Raw genomic sequence first — 12,873 nt, forward strand, 5'->3', positions numbered from 1 at the left:
TACTAACTACTATATATAAAATAGGTGAACATCAAGGTCCTACTGTACAGCACAGGGAATTGCTATTATCTTGTAATACCCTTTAATGAAAAATAATATGAAAGAGAATATATTAGATATATATAACTGAACCACTATGCTGTGTGCCAGTAATTAACACAACATTGTAAACCAACTATACTTTAAAAAAAAAAACACAAAAAGACTTGCATCTTAAAAACTGAGGATCTCACAGACTTTATATTAAATATGATAGCCTATTTGACTCAGAAAGCCATGACACATTTATTTCAATGGCTTTGCCTAAAAAATAAATGCATTATGTATGTTCTCAGTGCTATTTCTATATTACTCAGTAAAGAATCAATGGCATTCTCAAGCTTCTTTAGTCACAGAAAAGATTCTATTCTCAAAAGAAGATAATGCTGAAGTGGATCACATACTTAAATGTAAATATTAAAATATAAACCTGTAGAACAAAATAAAGGACAAAATCTATTCAACCTTGGTCTAGGAAAGATTCCCCAAAAAGTACTATGCATAAAAGAAAAACTGATGAGCTGAACTTTATTAAAATTAAAATCTTCGGTTCTTTGGAAGAGAATATTAAGGAAATAACATTAAAAGCTATAGACTGCAAGAAATTGTATTTGTCTACAAATGACCTGTATTCAGAATATACAAGATATTTTTACAGCTTAATGTTAAGAATACAAACAACCCAATTAAAATATGGGAAAAATACTTGAATTGATATTTCACAAAAGAAGACACATAAATGGCTAAAAAGCAAATGGAAATATCCTTATCATCATTAGTCACTGGAGAAATGACAATTAAACCAGATGAGATACCAAAACACCACCATTATAACAGCTATAATACTAAATGCTGGAGAGGATATGGAGAAAATAAAAATCTCATACATTACTGGTGGGAGTGTAAAGCGGTACAACCATTTTGGAAGACTGGCAACTTTCTATGGTTAAAAATACATTGACATTTGACTTATAATTGCACTTCTAAGTATTTATGCAATTATTTTTTCACATTTAAATGAGGGTCTAGTATACTTAAATGTCTCCCCAAAATAGATTACAATGTATGAAGATCACGTACTTAAATGTCTCCCCAAAATAGATTACAATGTATGAAGATCACGTAAAATGAACTTCACCTCTCAGCATCACAAACATTTGGAATACACAAAGTCTAGGGATGGATATTATAAGGAAAAAAGGTTAGAAAATTTGCATAAAAAGAAAAAAATTTTAAATTTATTTCCCCCCACCAAAGTCCAAATAATTGTGTCCTAGATACCCATCAGAGTAAAGACTTCATATGGCCAATACCTAAGTATTTACTTACTTAAGTACTTAAGAATATATACGAATACATATAGCAACTTATTTATAGTAATTATATACTGGAAAAAAAGTGTTCATAAGCAAGTGAATGGATAAATAAATTATATATTCACACAATGAAAAACTACCTAGCAATTAAAAGGAATGGACTGCTGATGGACAACAATGTGCTTGAATTTCATACACATTTTGCTAAGCAAAAGAAGAGATCTACAAAAGAGTAAGTACACTATGAATCCATTCCTCTGAAATTGTAGAAGAGAAAATCTAAATTTTAGTGGGAGGAAGGGGAGAAACGGTTACCTGGAGCTGGTGTTGAAGAGACTGTGAAAATATTTTTAAGGAGGTGGAAGCATTCTATACCTCTGTTGTGATGAGTTTACATGAATGTATGTATTCTCAACACTTATCAAACAATATTCTTAAAATGGGCACAATTTATATATAAGTTATAATGTATATATTACATTTCAATAAATGTGATTACAAATATTTTAAGAAAAATAGTCTCTTTTATTTGAGGGGCCACAATTTAAACACAATTTGAGAGGTTGAGATAAAATGAAGGCCACTTGAAGGCAAAATCTATAACTTAAGGATAGTGGGTAATCAGTTAATTTCAGATGAATAAAGCAACGGATGCATGATTAATTATTAATTTGATTAACATTGACATTATGCATTCAGAAGTTATAAAAAATCTAATGAAAAAGATATTTCATGCAAATAATGAAAAAAAGGGTAAAGTAATATTAAATGACGTAGACCTTAAGTCAAAATCTATTACAAAGATGAAGAAAGATATATATTGATAAAAGAATTAATTTTTCCAGAAGCTATAATAATCATAAACATATACACATGAAACAACAGTGCCCCTAAAGATATGAAGCCTACAATTATAAATTTGAAGGGGAGAAATAGATAGTTTAACAATAATAGTCGGAAACTTTAATAGCTCACTTTCAATAACAGAACACTTAGGAGATCAATAAGGAAGTAGAGGACTTGAACAACACTATAATCCGACTATACCCAACAGATATAGATATCTTACTCTACGCAACAAGCACAGAATGCATATTCTTCTCAAATGCACATAGAAAATTCTCCAGAGTAGACCGTATGTTAAGCCACAAAACAAGTCTCAATAAATTTAAGAAGACTGGAATCATTCAAGAACTTTTTCCTGACAATGAAGTGGAGCTAGAAATCAACAACAGAAGGAAATTTGGAAAAGACACAAATATGTAAAAAGTAAACAATGCATTCTTAAGTAACCAATGGGTCAAATAATAAATCTCAAGGTAAATTAAAAATACTAAGAGATGTGATACAACATTGTAAACTGACTCTATTTTAATTGTAAAAAATCATATAAAATGTTTAAAAAAATACTAAGAGATGAATGAAAATAAGAGCACAACATAAAACTTATGGGAGAAAAGGCAGTCATCAGAGGAAAAGCTTATGTTGAAAAAGAATAAAGAGACCAAATCTATAAGCAGTTTATACCGTGAAGGACCTGGAAAAAGAAGAACAAACTAAATCCAAAGCTAGCAGAAGGAGGAAAATAATAAAGATTCAAATCAAGATAAATAAAATATAGGATAGAAAAAGAACAGACAGTATCAGCAAATTCAAAAACTGATTCTTTGAAAATAAAATTAACAAAGCTTTAGTTAGACTGACTAAAACAAAAGAAACAATTTGCAAATAACTAAAATCAGAAATGAAAGTGCAGACACTAACCATATAAAATTTTTTAAATGATTACAAGAAAATACTATGAACAAATGTACACCAACAACTTAAGTAATCTCAATGAAATGGCCATATTCCTAGTAACAGACAAATTGCCAAAACTGACTCGAGAAGAACTATGAAAGGTTATAATAGAGAATATGTAGAGAAGAATTTACTACAATATATTGGAAAAGAGTTTGTACATATGAGTATACTACTGTTTCTATGCCTTTGTCTATAACTGTTCAGAAATTGTTCTTAATCTTCATCCATAACAATGGTGCTCTTTTAAAAATCAGATTGTATCTTCACTTGTGAAAACCTAGAATAGACGATCTTAGATGTTTTGATAGTTTAATATAAGCAGATTTTCATATTTCTTGACCTTCACTGATCTTAATTAATGATGGATCTTTGATACTGTGAAATATCCTCAAAATCCCAGAACCTTGTTGAGCCCCTAAGTCTCACTCAGCCACGTTAAAAAATAAACTTTTATTTGTACCAGGTTTCTTAATTATGATTCTCTTTTAGTGTGGGAACAAAAAGGGTAATCTTATTGTTGCTTGCCTTATTCAAGTTGTTTTTAAGTGTATTTGCTTGAGGTTGCTTACTAAATTTTTAGTTATTTTTGCGTAGTTTTACTTTAGGATGCATGCTAAATTTGCATAATGTCATGCATGTTAAATTTAATCTATTACTATTTTAGTAATATCATATCATGCTATTGAAAGCAAACTTAGTCTTTTAGAGGAAAATCTAAGACTCTGTGAACAAGAAAAATTTTCTCATTCCCAAAAAAGGAAGTGGAAAAAACAATGTAACTCTCAAAAACAAAACAAAACAAACCAAAGAGCAACAGAAACAATGGAAAGAAAAGCATAGCAAAAATTTCCAGTATTAGTTCATTCTGAAATCGTGTGAGTTTTATGTTTGGTAAGGATGAAAAAAATCCCACGTAACAGACAACATCACCTACAATCTAGTAACTGAGTGCATCTCATTACCTCCACTAAGGATAAGCTTTTTCCTCGAAGGTTTACTCCATCACTACACCTATTTTTAATTTCTGGGTAAGTGGCTATAGCAAATATTTTATTTGATGGACATGATTCAGCCAAAATAATAATAAAGTTACCTAATGAGGGAGAAGAATCAACAAAACATTTTATTAAACATTTACTGAGTGCCTTTGTATGTACCAGACCTGTTCTAAAAACACAACACCATCATCTCTTTTAGTTCTTGCAACAGTATTATGAAGTAGATACTATCACCATGTGCTTGGGAGGTCTTGAACGAGTAAATGTTGGTAGAATACATTCTGAATGAAGTATCAACTCCAATTTATGGATGAAGATGCTGAAACTTAAAGAGGCTAAGTCACTTCCTAGAACCCATTCACTGTCAGTGACAGAGCCCGGTCTCAGACTCCTATCAATCTGCTGACAAAACTGTAAGTCAAATAAATATTCTTCATTTTTCTATTCAACAGATCTCTATAATCAATGACATGAGAACAATTTGTCCTTCTTTTTAAAGAGCCGACTGATCTTCAACATTTACTCTAAAATTACCAGCATTGCAAATAGTGTCAAATATCATTTAGCCACAAACCTTTTATTTGGGCTGTACCATGCATATTTTAAAGTTGTCCTTACTCTTTCTGCAGCCCTTAAATTGGTAGAGAAGGTGAATTTAGAAACCATTACCAACTGAATGTCAAAATTGAAAAATGATTAAGAATGCCTATGTGATTCCCAGACAGAGAAGAAGTTCATTCTTTTGAAGTGGCTGGAGCCACAACAAATTTTTACAATTCTGAAAAACTGGGGTTGGGGAAGGGAGAAATGCAGAGCTACTCCATGGCCTCAAGGTTCCCTTCAGGTTTGGTTTCCCATGGGAGAGCCTGATCGCCTGTTTCCAGTTAGGAAACTCAAAGTGTAACTGTAGTAAAATTGTGTCTATGCACTGTTTGGAAATTCCACTGAATGATCCTAGACTTGAAGCTGTCTGAATGTATATAATAAAAGTTATAGATGCAGGGGTGGTTCCAGAGCTAGTACCAAACTCTCCAAGGAAACTTTGTCTCAAAAGAAGAGAACATTTATTTTATGATATATATAGGAATATCTAAAGATGTCGCTTTCTAATTTGTACGTGTATATGTTTGTAACACATATATTTTATAAAAGGATATATTTTAATATAATGTAACATTACATGTGTATGTCTGAGTTCATAAACATATAAAATATGTAATATTTTATAAATTATTTTAGAGACAGTACTGACATAAATGCTAGGTGTTTTCATGCCCAGGGCCTTATTATAATTCATATTAACAACCTAATGTGGACTTCTTTAAAAAGGAAAATCTTCACTTCATAATCCAAAGCACTATTTTTAACAATTGCCAAAGTTATTTTCATACTTTATTAACTTCCCTTATAAAAATTGAACTTCAGGAAAAAAAAAATCCATGGAAAAAGCTGATATTTCCTGTCAATGACACAAAGATATTACTACCTACGTAAGGACAGTAGGAAGAAGAGAAAGTGGAGCAACAGTACTTTTTCTCAATGTGTCTTTATCTTATGATCAACAATTAATAACAAAGTACTAAGAATTCATGACTTTGGCAATACTATAACAAAAGGATCTAGCTATTTACCCTGTCTGGAATTTTTGCTCCTATCAGAGCTGCACTGCATTTTAATATTAGGAAGTACGTTGGCTATATTATTACCATTTCATCACTGAGTTAGTCAAAGTCCGAATACCAACATGGCCCAGATTAAAGCAGCACGTCAGTACCCAGAGATGCTGAGGGGCACTGAATTTTCAACGCCAGACAAGGATCCCCTACTTCAGCTTAGATTCCCTTCGTTCAGTAAGTAGAAGGAAACTGGCTGTCTCGCCAATAGCCTGTGAAAGGCGAGTTGGCATCACTATAATAGACAAGTCTCTCACGTTTTAAATTGGTAAAATTTAACAGCTCTGCTTGTATCCACTTCAAACTCCAAAGGAAATATCATTTCACAATGAAATGTTTTGCCTTTATTTCTCACATTTATGTTGGATTTAAAAGTGTGTCCTAAGTTTGTTAAGAATTTCAAGATTTCAGGCACAAATCTGAATCATGTGGGTAGGAAACAAGCTAAAAGTCTCAGATTCTTATCTTTCAAACCTGGTTCTTTTTCAAAATTATGAATTATCAAAGAAGACATTTTTCTTTTATTCCTCTGAATTCATTAACATAATTTTAAATTAATAGCAAAGGGACAAGAAATAGCATGGTGGCTCTTCTGTTCATTTTGTATAATTTTAAAAATCATTGTTTTTCATTCAAAGATACAACAATCCCTTCTGCCAGAATTAACTTCCAATTTTGTATAATCCCTGAGATCTCCTTTGTAGATATCATTAAATAATAAAAGTAAGACAAATTTCTTGTCAAGAACAAAATATAGCTACCTCCTGGAATGGTATAAGAATAACAAATAGGCAAGATTGTTTAAAACTTATTTTAAATGACAAATATTATACCAGAGTCTTCATCTCCATTATTTGTTTGCCTTGCCTTCTTGGTGCCAGTTCCTACTGTGGGAATGGGATGAGTAATTTTACAGGCATAATGAAGTGCAGTTCTGGGAGAGTAATCATCACATTCACTTATAGTTTAAAAAAAAACAAACCTTGTATTTAAGAATCAACTTGGTAGCAAGTTAAAAATGCAGATTTCCAGGCTCTGTGCTTATAAATTTTGTGTAAAGGCAAGCAGGAACCTTCATTTTAAAACAGTTTACCCAGGTGATAAAGAGGAAGGTTCAGACCACATTTTGAAAGTCATTGTCTTAAGGCTAACTCCAAGCTGAAAACTTTCCTTTCCCTGCTATGACTGCTGCATGACTGCTGGGAATGTAACACACTAGGCGTGCACTGGTAGGCCATATTCTCCTGGGTGTTACTGCTCCATTTATAGAAACTGTTAAGATTTATCCACTACGTTGATGGCATAGGAAAGATGAAAATCGAGGAGACTTGCATAGTCATTCCAAGTTCCACAACTTTTAAATAAAACTAATAAATCACCTACAATTCATAAGAACTCATCACCCTGCAAGATTTTAAGTTCAATATCCAAATAAAAAGAGGTCTCTTTATGGTAAGTTTATTTAATAACTACAATGATCTATTCTCTGAAGGTGCACCCACAAAAATGATTTTATACTGACATTTCCACACGTTTTACCAGCATTAAGTGGAAAAATTGCTCACACTAATAAGGAGGCATGCATAAATATTGTATAAAATTCTTATTTAAAATTAAGAGCCTCTCTTCAGCAGCAGTGCTCAAAGAAAAATATCACCCCTATGTCTAGTCAAAGGAAAAATCTTAGAATCATTTCAAGCACAAAAACATGTCTAGCTCTTAAGAAAAAAAATTGACAGTAGCCATAAGGAAGGAATTTAAACATATTTTTTCCCAAAATATAGCTACCCAATTATAGCAGCTGAAAGACAGAATGGCATTTCCACTACTTCTTCGATTGTCATTCTACGTCATACAGAAGCTTCTGCCTTGAATGCAGTACAATTCCCTGTAGCTTGAGATCAGTGTTATGCCAAAAATATCTCTCTACTGGATCTGCCTACTAGAATAAATTGTGGGCTTTCCTGCTTGGCACAATGGTTCTAGAGACACTTCTGGCACATAATCTTTTTCTCAGGGCAGTTTCTTTACCTGTAGCTCATCAGCTTATCCCATTCCCTTTCATATGTATTTGAATGAACAACATTAAAAGGTGTAATTTTACGAGATACATAATAATTCAGAAAATAAAATAATTTTAGTGGCAAACAACCTATAGAAACAGGGATTTATCAGTCCAGAAAATTAGATTTTGGACATTTGCATGCTTATATATATACACACACACACACACACACACACACACACACACATATATATATATATATATACACACACACACACACACACACACATATATATATATATATATATATATACACACACACACACACACACATATACATATCTCTATATATCACATATGCCATATAATATTTTTTAATTGAGGCATAACAAACCTAAAGTGCACAAAGTGATCTAATCTTAATTGCACTCTTCAATAATTTTTACACATCTTTTAACACACATAATTTTTACTTGTATGACCACCAACAAAAAAAAATTTTATAACATTTCTGACTTTCATTATTACATATTAGTTTGTTCTTGAACTCCATATGAATAGAATTACACAGTATATACTTGCTTGTGTCTGGCTTATTTCACTCAGCTAAATATTATTAGGAGTCAGTTATGTTGTTTAGTGTACCAGTAGTTCATTTTTTATTGTTGCATTGTATTTCCTTTTATGAATTTATCACAATTTGTTCTGTCTCCTACTGAAGAATATTTGGGTTGCCTCCACTTTGGAGTTATTATCAATATAACTGCTATGATTATTCCTTTATAGATAGTCTTGTATAAATATGCACTCATTTCTTTTGGATTTATGCTTTGGAATACTGGGAGGTCTTGTCCATTGGGTTGCAGTTTCAAACATTTTTTCCTAAACAGGTCCATGTTGGCCCATGTCCCCAAGAGGCAGACACTAAAATGGGACTAAATGTACAATTATTTTGTTAGGGAAAGCACCTGTGAGAGAAAAATGTGGAGTGAGAGCCATAAAAAGGCTGAGAGACCTGCCAAGGGTCAGTGCAAGTCTGGACCCCTCATGGAGAATGGGGACAAGTCAAGTTGGGTGGAAGAATCTTACACTACCATGTACTCTAAGGGCATTTTGACAAGGCTATTGGGAAGGCTACCAGTACCTTGAAATTTATAAGGCATATTCTTATGGCTCCTGCAAACTTCATCCAGAAATGTATGATAGTTCTAGTTGTCTTACAGCTTCACCAACATTTGATATTGTCAGCCTTTTGAATTTTAGTCATAATGGTGAGGGTATAGTAGAGTCTTACTGTGATTTTCATTTATGTTTTCCTGAAGGGTAACAATCTTGATTATTTTTTCAGATGCTTATTGGTCACTTTGCTATCCTCTTTTGTGAAGTCCTTGGTCAAATGTTTTGTCCATTTTTAAAATTATATTGTATGCTTTTTTCTTGTTGACTTGTAGAAGTTCTTTGTATGTTATGTATATGAATCCTTTGTTGGCTATATGTATTAGCAATATCTTATCCCATCTATCATGTCACTATTTATTTTCTTACTGATGTATTTTTGATGACCAAGGGTTCTAACTCTTGATTAAGTCCTACCTATCAATGTTTTCCTTTAATTAGAAATTGGGCTCTACTAAGAAATTTTTGGCTCTACTAAGATCATGAAGATTCTCTCCTATATTTTCTTCTAGAAGCTATGTAGTTTCACCTTTTATATTTAGATACATAACCCATGTAAAATTAGCTTTTGGTTATCACATGAAGTAGAGGATCAAGATTTACTTTTTCCCATGGATATTCAATTGCTCCAGCAACATTTATTGGGGGGAAAAACATATTCCTCCTATTGAACTTCATTGGTACTTTTGCTATAAATCAAGTAAACATTAATTAAGTAAATACCAGGTACTAGTCATTATTTTGAATGCTTTATAAATAGCTAATTTAATCTGCATTAAAAACTTACAAAGTAAATTCTACTACACTCACTTTATAAATGAAAAAAAATGAAGTACAGAAAAAATAAGTAAGTAGATGTTAGTTAGCTAATAAATGGCAAAACGAGGATTCAAACATAGCCATTCTTAGCCACTCTAGGGCTTGGGTGCTTACCCACTACTCCATGCCAACTTTCAAGTGACTTGAATCTAAAATTTAGGATAATTCATATAATAGACTATTATAAATTATCTAGAGATGGTTCATATAGTTATTTTATAAGGTAATTGTTAAGAAATAAGTTTATATGTTATATGACAGTTTATAAGGGATTAAATTATACAGATGTAAACAAGATGCCTAGCTTCTCGGAATTTTAAAATGTTTTGAAAGTGTTTATGAATCTTATTAAAAAGTATAAAGTGTTTTATAAAATTAACAAATTAAAAAATATAAGGCAAAGTTCATAAATGTAAAATGGCATATGATGCTGCACCACTTGAGAATGAGGGCAACGTTATACCAACCAAAAACTTCCAAGTACTTCCAAAGAACTAGTATTGGGTGCCCAAGAGCTGCAACACGCATGGAAATACAGAGATGGATTAACCACGTTACCTTATCTCAAGGAACTTATAAATCTGTGAAATCATATTTTACTTCATCAGCTATGCTGCATGCCTAAATTAGTTTGGAAATATAAATGGGCACCAGAACGTAAATCTGTCAAGCCAAAGTCAAGATCTTTCTGTCCCTGGGAGAAAACTACCCATATAGCAAGATAAGTAAGTTCTGCCTTAAAAGGGTATGTCACATTATTTGAGAAGGAAGAGTGGTTAGCAGTTCTTGGTGAGACGTTAGAGTGAAGAAATAGGTCTTTCTTTCTGTAGATTAATCTTTAAATAATGCTTGTTGTGTTCTAAATATAAAATTGATATATGCTTCTTGTGTATAATCATGTAAATATAAGTATAAAGAAGAAAATAATAAATATTTGTATGTAAATTCACCACTTACTGTTACTATTCTGTTGTATTTTCTTCCCAAAATTATATTTATATATGTATACATACACACATATACATATATATATATATATATATATATCTTTTTTTTAAACAAAATGATTTATATTGTATATACAGTTGGAAGTTGGCTTTTTTTTTTCACTATTATTTCATGAGCATTATAAACGTCAAAAATGAGCTTTTAAAATAAGCATGTGGTAGAACATTACGCAGCTTCAGTCTAATCTTTACAATCTGCTTTCACTGTTTCTAATGAAGTCCTATAAATTCTCAGAATTTTAGACTTCTACACATTCCAAACAGTAAAAAATGCTTTCTAAATATAAATGATTTACAGAGTATTCACATTTCCTTATTAGTATAATAATCAAACATAAATGAAAATAAAGAAGTCCTATGTCATGGGCCTGCACAGAATTTATTAACCTGTGAAACCACATAAGAACTTATTATAATTCAGAAATGTATATTTTTCTAGTACAGTGATTCCCAACATGGTACCTCTGGTCTCCTAAGGGTCCATGAAATAGTAATAACAGCCCTTGAGCTATTTTCAGTATTTCAAAAAGCTGAATATAAATCGTGTATTTATCTACAACAAAGTAAAATGCCAAAATGGCAGAAATTGTACAACTTAGTATAGTAACACTGGCTATCATACACTAATCCAAAATTTTGATTGGCTGATATATCATTCTGATTTACTGAAAAAGGAAAATAAGTTAACTATTACTTCATAAATTTATTGTTTGGGAGATAAACTCTTTTAAAATACGGCAGATGTGAAGGAATTTATTTTTTAATAAAAACGTGTTATTGGTGCTGAAAATAGTCATAAGTATATGACATATCTCCCCATATCCATTGAATTTAACATCTGTTAATTTACAGATACTTCTTGATATCAGAGATGTCCACACGTGAGAAAAAAAAGAGTGATTAACAGTAGTCAGATATTTTCAATTATGAGTCACATCTTGATTTCAGAGATGACAAAATGTATAACCTAGAAATCAAGGTTAATAATATCAGTACTTTCCATGTTGTCAGAACAATAACTTTATTAAAACTATACCATGTGTCCTGGAGTTAAGCTAATGAGTTAAATATATCAAAGGTGATAAAGCTCACAATTCCTCAAGTTTAATTAATAGAAGAAATGGACTTGCATAGTGAAGCTTTGGGGCTCTTCCAGTTGTAAGCTCCCTTACAGGAATGTCATCTGAAGCGACTTCACTCCACTACGAAAGTATCTTGATTAAATGCCTGGCAGGGACAAGACAAACCTTGGATGCCATGCAATTGGGCTTTCATCTCTAGAGAAGATTTTTTTAACCTATGTAACAATGACTTTCAAATAAGCATATTTTCTATTTATAGCACTAGAATTATTGAGAAGATCAAAATATGTGTTCATGAAGATATTTACGTACTGTTTTTCCCATTTGGTGAACCAGGAACCTGAAGATCAGAGAGGATAAAAGATTTACCTAAGGTTGTCTAGCTAGTTAATAACTGAGTCAAAACAGATATTGACCAGTTTTGACTTATCAGTGTGTTTGTGAATACCCATTATTTATTACTTGATAAGTTATTCTTTTCAATAAAATACTAGAGCATTTCCTCTAGCAAAATAGAGTTATTAAATCAGGTATGCATTCTTTCAACAATAACAACAAAAGGATGATGCTGTCTTGTTCTAATATACATATTTGGTATGGCCTTTATACATACTGCTCTGTTTCCTTGATAATACATTGGTAAGAATTATTCTCTTGGAAAAGGTATGCACAGCTGGAGAGACACAAAGTAAATAAACAAATAAATGCCTCACATTGTCTCTATGTTTCATATGGACCTGGAAGATTTCAAAGGGTTGAAAAGAATGAATGGGTGGATTGCATAGTGGGGAAAGACAGAATGTATTGAGTATGGAAGAAAATTAATTATTTCAACATCTATTCTTTCTGCATATGTTGTCCAATTCATCAGAGGTTCACTGTGGATAATTTAACTTCATGAAACTAAATCTTATGTGTATATTTTTAATCTTAAGTGTCTTCATATTGTTGACCT

The sequence above is a fragment of the Camelus bactrianus genome, chromosome 15, assembly GCF_048773025.1.
Source record: "Camelus bactrianus isolate YW-2024 breed Bactrian camel chromosome 15, ASM4877302v1, whole genome shotgun sequence".
In the NCBI taxonomy this organism is placed as follows: Eukaryota; Metazoa; Chordata; class Mammalia; order Artiodactyla; family Camelidae; genus Camelus; species Camelus bactrianus.